Below are 7934 nucleotides of genomic sequence, written 5' to 3' on the forward strand. Positions count from 1 at the left end.
TAAATTAAGTAATTAATCGGGTAATTTAACTTTTTATTTACATGACTTAACATAGTCAAAAGTTAAGTCATTTACATGACTTAACTTTTTATTTACATAACTTAAACAAGAGAAAAAGTGAGAAATTTTTACATGAAAACTGTAATCTAAAAGCTTTTACTTTCGAATAGCTTTTAATAGAATTATTAAATCATTAAACTTATTAAAAAGAATTATAATTTATTAATAGAATTATAATTATAAATTTATTAATAGAAATATTAAATTATTAGTTAATAGTAGAATCTTTTTCAAAATTTATAAAATTGTTTATCTGCTTATTGTTATTGTTAATTCTAATATTGTTAAAGAAATATTATAATAAGCATCGATGATCAAAAGATCATAATATATTTAATTCTCTTGTCATCTTTCATGTATCCCCTATTTCAATTTTTATTCGCAGTAATGATTGATTACGATTCGATAAATATTTATCGTTGCGATACAGTTTCATGTCGTTTATCAAAAGTTAATTAATTTTTAATTATTAATATTTATAGCAAATTATGTTTCGATACTAATCGTAATCGTATTTAGTAGAAAAATTACAATATACGAAGCGTTTCTCACCACTACCTTACTACTCGAGAGTCACCGCGCGAATGATGACAAAGCCGTAACGTATAGTGTGCTACTGTTTATATTTTATATTGCCAAAGTCGAACACCGTGTTATCGACAATTCGTTGAAATATTTTATATATTATAAAATATACACTAACGCGAAATATATTAAATAACAGAAATACTTTAATTTATTGATTATTAATTAAACAATTTATCACGGAGCATTTCGTTACGTTAATTATTTGCATCTGTAATTCGATTGTTTTACTTCGTGTTTTCTCAGAATCCCTCCCCCCCCCAAATTATATTTAGATTGTCAAGTAGAGTGATAAAGTAACACGGATGGAATATATTTGTGACTCTAAGTATTAAAATAATAATTATTGTCCGTAAAGATCACAATGATCGAAGTGATTATTTAATATTTTGTATTCCTATCATTTTATCGATTCTCGATTAAATTGTATATTAATATACAATTTAATCGAGAATCGATTTAATGTGATAGGAATCCAACATATTAAATAATCACATCGATGTTTGCAATCTTTACGGACAATAATTATTATTTTAATACTTAGAGTCACAAATATATTCCATCCGTGTTACTTTATCATTTTACTTGACAATCTAAATATAATTTGGGGGGGGATTGTGAAAGAACACGAAGTAAAACAATCGAATTATAGATGCAAATAATTAGTATAACGAAAGACTTCATGATGAATAGTTTAATAAATAATCAATTAATCTTAATCAATAAATTAAAATGCTTCTATAATTTAATATTCCGCGCACGAATATTTTATATTACAGAAAATATTTCGGCAACGAGAGAATTATCAATAACACCGTGTTCGACCTTGATAAACAGTATCGCGCTATTGTTAATATGTTACACGGCTTTATTATCATTCGCACAGTGATCTTGAGTAGTGACGTGAGAGACGTTTCACATATTATCAAATTCTTTCTTTACATAGTCAACCTTGGCGATATAAACAGTACCGCGGTAATGTTTCTGACTTACGATCATTCGCTCAGTGGCTCTTGAGCAGTGAATATCTTGAGTAGTGATGTGAGACGTATCATATATTATCAAATTCTTTCTCTGAACACAATTGCAAGTGCAACGAGGAACTTTTCGTGAATGAATGTAAGTGCAACGAGGAATTCAAATGAGTGCAACGAGGATTGAAGTGCCACGAGGAAAAAGCGAAGAAAGCAAAAAAAAAAGGAGATTTTGGAAATGGATGGACCAATGAAATATGATGTAAGTCATTAATATAAATTATTTATCACATTCATTATTTGTTATATTGTTGCGTCCCCGCGTCCCGTCCCGCTGTATTCGTCACCCGTTGAATTCTTTCGAAGAAGGTCGTTTCCGCGCGCGATGTCAAGATATTGTTATAAACAACGACTGTCAAAGAATCTGAGCCCAGCTGTCAAGCTGTGCGGACGCGCGTCTATTTGTGATCCATTTTACGATTATTCTGAATTCTTGTATGTTACTCGCGGTTTATTAAAATTCTTGTGCACCTTAAATCGCGTTATTATTTACGAGTGCACGAACGTCAGCGTATGCCGAAAAAAATATTCCATTTTATTTTAAAATATTTATAAAACATTTATAAAATTTTTTATTAATTAATATTTTCAGTTACTTCTTATATTTTATAAAACATTTCATATTAATATATTTATTTAAATATTTCATGTATAAAAAAAATAGAAATTTTTTTATTTATCATATTTCTAAAAGTTTATATCTAAGAAATATAAATTATTTTGTAATTACGAAATTTATAATATTAAAATATAATAATTAGTTTTAAAAATAATTAGTTTTAAAATCAATTATTTTGAACATTGCTTTATATAATAGATTTTCTTTTATCTTTTATATTTTTATTTATTATTTATATTTGCGAATTTAAATTTATGTACTATATTACAAAATAAATTTCAAATTATGTATTATATTATATATAAAATTATATATAATATAACCCTCCCATGGGGTACACCTTGTCGCGGTGGGAGGGCTTAGTACTTGGATGGTGCCTTGAGGTTTATCTTAAATTTTTCAATTTATGATAAATTTTAAGGTGCCTGAATGGGAAGCTAAGTACCCTTTCGCGTCGTCGGTGCCGTCAACGTGCCGCGGACGGCAAGCGCTTCGTTACCGCGTTTTCGCGTTGCAGTATTCTCGCGTTGTCGCGTTTTCGCGGAACTTTTGGACTTTTTCATATAAAATCCCAATTTCATTTATTGTCACGAGTCTCTACTTCCGATGCCAACTAACTGGGATGTTTCGAGTTTGCACACGTTACTATACAACGTACACTCGCGCTTCGTGCTTCGTGCTTCGTCAAGTGATTCGGCCCAAATTAGTTAGAACTTGATCGATTGCTCGGAATGGTCGTCAATGGGTCCCTTCTCTTTGCTCGTCTACAGCCATACGCACTGCGTGTGTTAACCCTGTCGAGGAGTCGAGTGGATTCCCCTAGGCACGATTTTCGCTCGGTAAAAGGGGTTGCCTCCCCATTTTCTAAATTGCTGAATGTTAGCATTTAAAAAATGTGGGTATCCTCTTCTTTTGCCGTCTACTAGCCTGGTGTAGCATATAGCAACCGCGGGAGGCATAATATGTCCGGGCGGAGCACCTGAAATCGTGCTTAGCGGGTCCAGGTTCGATACGAGATAGGATAATTATGCGCGAAAAAGAGTTGGTGAACTTCATTTTCCTCTATTTCCGTTAATCGCTTCGTCTTCTTTCCGGTTTGGGCTTAGTCCTTGCTCGTTGTATCGTTGCATTCCCGACCTGTTGACTCGAAGCTGATTCTCGTAAGTGAAATGGGATTTTCGCTCGTACCGAAACCGGGAGTGCCGTTCAAAGTATATACATATTAAGTATATACATCGCGCGATCAAATAGAAAATTTTTTATTGTACCGAAATAGTGCGGACACCGTTAAGTATCGCGCGTAAAATAGCGGAAATAGCGATATAAAAATATCGCTCGCGAGTGCGGGAGTGTCGTTATCGCGCGCCAACAACATGAGAGGAGGAGGAGGCCTGGGAGAGGCATCTTACATCGGCGGAGCAACCTGATGGTGAATATCTATTATTTATATGTTAATTGTTATAAATCGTTAACTTGTTATAAACGAACAATAATTCGATCTTATTATTTAAATGAATTAAAGAGAAAGATTTTTATAAAAGTCATATAAAATTTTCTATTTAAAAAACGGTTTCAAAAATTTATAAAATTTTTCCATACGTGTTTATCTGCTTATTATTTTACACATGGGATATAAAATTCCGCGCGATAAAGATTTTTTTAAATATTAATTGCATTTTGTGAGCATTATTATAAATGAATTTTATATTTGTATGTTACAGACAACTAGCTTCGATAACAACAACTCCGCTGTTGCGCATCAGTGCCGGTGAGTGAAAAAAACTTTTATTTAACTTTAAGGTAACAGATTCGTAGAGATTGCAGATGTAGATGTAGATGTAGATGTAGATGTAGATGTAGATGTAGATTGTAGATTGTAGATAAATCCGTTGCCTTAAAATGGATGAGCTAGGATGGATTAAATTAAATAAATTAAATAAAATAATTAAATTAAATTAATTCAATTAAATTAAATAATTTTAATAAGTTCTTTCGAACTTATGCTTTGCATCTATTGCGAAAATATATTGAAATATTAATTAAAAAAAGAAGAGATTAAGAAAAGATTTTTTTGTAAAGATTTTGTCTAATTTATTAAATAAAGGACACGCATTAACAATTACCAATTTTATCAATTTTTGATGCTAATTTATTCTTATAATACGCACTTATCTTCTAATTGCTCATAGCTCATCTATCGTAGAATTTGTTTGTAGATATTGTTTTTAAACTTTACTTTAACTTAATATAAAGCCAAATGATTAATTAATTAAATAATTTGTAATATGATAAATACACATATTAATTTTATATTTTACTATAAAATATAATTTATAGAAATTTGTAGTAATTTGGCTTTATTTCAGTTAAAATAAAGTTATATTCAATATTTAACGAACGATCGTGAAATCGAACGATCGTTACTAAATGAGCGTAAATATTTCACGCTCTTTTGCCGGTAATTATCCGGCAAAAGAAGGAGTAATTATCTCCTTCTTCGATCTCTGATTAGAGATCGAGAAAGAAAGTGGCCAGGATCAACGAAAGGTAGGTTCAACTGGCCTGAAGAGTACGGTTAGGGTACGCGGTTAGGGCACGTGACTAAAATATATACATGATTAGGTGAGGTGATGATTAGAGATAGGTTCCTCAAATCTCGAATAATTTTAGTTAATCAGGAAGTAGGGTTGTTAAGGCTATTAAGTAAAATCATTAGAATTCTTCTATTAATATTAGGGTTGTTAGGGCTCTTAAGATCATTAGAATTCTGTTATAGTAGGATTGTTGGAGCTATTAAAATTATTAGAATCCTTTAATAGTAGGGTTGTTAGGGCTATTAAGTAAGATTCATTCTTTCTTTTAATATTCCAATAATCCTAGGGGTAAATTAAAATTATTTTAATTAAGTTGAATTTATTTTTAAAAACGTAAAAATGAATATAACATGTTTTAAAAATAAAAATGTTTTAAAAGGGAAATTTAAATTATCAAAATTATCTTCAGAAATATTAAAGAAATTGCATAATTATTAACGTTTAAGAAATCTTAACATGTTATATTTTATTTTAAAACTTAAAAATGTATGTGTATTAAATCGAATATAATATTAAATCCAAATGTTAATGCTATCAATATCAAATTATTATATCAATGTTATTAAATATTTGAATAAATGGAATTATTATTTGATATTGATAGCATCATAAATTTGTAAATTGTAAATTATAAATAGTTATAATTGTATTTTAATTATAATATCTAACATTGATATTTTAATTGTAAAATACAATACAATTATGACTATAATTATATTATATGAAATTGTATTTATGATTGTAAATTCTTATGTAAATTACACGAAAAATTATCGAAAGTATACGTATAATGATTACATAATAGTAATTAACATAATAGTAATTCATTAAATTAAAGTATTTGTTTCTGTAGTATATATTTTTGGAATATTCATAAAAGAGTAACTGTTTGTATTTTCATGTCAAAGAGGAACTGAATATTCTTAAAATAAATTATTAAATTATGATTGCGAAAATACCGTGTTCTTTCCGCGTTCTCTTCGCGTTCTTATACAAGATTATCATTTTAACAGAAGAATTTTATCGCTGTCCCTCTCGTCAGATAATATTCCTAAATATTGCTAATTAAATATAAAGAAATGTCGAATAAGAGAGTGAAGATTCGATAAGATTTGTGATAAGTCAACGATTAAATATTAACTTCACAAAATTTAACGATCACCTTCGATATTATAGAATCGCGAGTTAATTATTATGAATTTAATAATTTATTTTTTTTGGTTATATTTGTATTTACGAATTTTTTTTTTCATATCGGAAAATATTCATAAATAAATTAATAAATTACCGTTGCGAAAACACCGTGTTCTTTTCGCGTCCTTTTTCGCATTCTTTTTCGCGTTCTTAGACGAGATTGTCGTTTTAATAAAAGAGTTACCATTGTTCCTTCCGTTAAATAAACTTTAATGAAAGTTGCGTGGCTCGTACCGCCAAGGAGTCAAAACGATTTTCATCATGGAGAATTATTTTTCATCGGTTCTTGTGAGATCCATTCGCGACGTCTAGTTCGGTGCCCTGTTAAAAATTGGGAATTTTTATTGTAAGATTGAAGGAACTAATCTCAGGTTTTCCTGGCAATTTCCGAAAGCAATGATTTCGGTAGTAATTCAACGATGATACGCTTCTTTAACGTCGAATTAATTTAAATAATATATATTTAGATGAGAGAAATGTATCTTTTCTTTTCTTCGTTAAAAATGTTCTATCATTATTAGGATTGGTATTATTATTGTCTATATATATAATGCTAGAAAGATTTAATAGTAGATTAAATATGGATATAGCGTTGTGTATAAATTTTAGGTTTTCAAGTAATTTCATATTGTAATTAATTTGTATAAATTTTTTGATAAAAATAATTACGAACGAATATATTTTTAATTAATATAATTTGTCTCTTTTGAAAAATTATTTTTAGGTGCTGGGGATATTAACATTAATTTTTAGTTTCTTTTAAGAAACTATTTGCAGGTATTGGACATCCATCGGCATTTTGAAATATTAGTTTTTAGATATATACCATTTTATATATATGTATAATAAAGTACATGCACAAATTTACGTATCCAAAATATTTTTATAATTTTTAATAATGTTATATATTATATATACGCGAAATTATACATGTATATTATATAAAATGTGCGAATACTTAAAAATTTCGAGACAAATCGAATGGGTACCTATATCAGTAAGATATTGATTAAAAGAAAAGAAATTATTAATTTAAACGTTATAAGAATAAGAATCTAGAGAATTAATCTAGAATTAATTGTTTAAAATTATTTGATTTATTTTATTTTGCACACTGTTCGAATTGAAATTTTTTAAATCTTGCTGATATCGGGTTCGATTCGTCTCGCGCGCGCGAACCGTACCCCAAATTATGTGTTCGCACATTTAACACAAACTCCAATAATGCATGTATTTTATTATTTATAAATATAATCGTTCGTAATCACATTTCAATAAAAAAGGTCGTTATATCCATTTAATTTTCAATAAAGAAATATATTTCTTAATAATGGAAGAACATGTTTTCTAATGTGCATATCAATTTCGTGAATTGGAGATAATGACGAGGGATAATTGTGGTTGATTTATTACTGAAATCATTGCTATCGGGAATAGTCCGGAAGATCCAGGATTCGTTCCCTCCTACAGTGAAGTTCCCGACATTCAATGGATTACTTAACTTTTCTTCGCAGATTGATGTTGCGAAATCTAATGTAGACACAAGATGTTAATCGTTCTCCATTTTTAAGATCGCTCCTCTTTTTATCGGATATTACTGATATATCATTCGCGTATCTGCAATTGAATATTTTGAATATTATCGATTTATTTATTCGTCGCGTTTTATCGCGAATTTTAAATCGCGATTTATCTTATAAAAATTCGCAAGTAAATCGGTCGGTGAATTGTATATTCGCAAACATTACAGACCTCAAATGATTGTCGAAATATTTTTGATTTTCTATACTTACGTGATAGCAATTATATCGCGCTCGTGTCTATTGAGAGCTTCAATTATTATATTAT

This window comes from Camponotus vicinus, unplaced genomic scaffold (genome assembly GCF_025532165.1).
Source record: "Camponotus vicinus isolate PSW18456_S1 unplaced genomic scaffold, iyCamVici1.0 SCAF_11, whole genome shotgun sequence".
Taxonomy (NCBI): Eukaryota; Metazoa; Arthropoda; class Insecta; order Hymenoptera; family Formicidae; genus Camponotus; species Camponotus vicinus.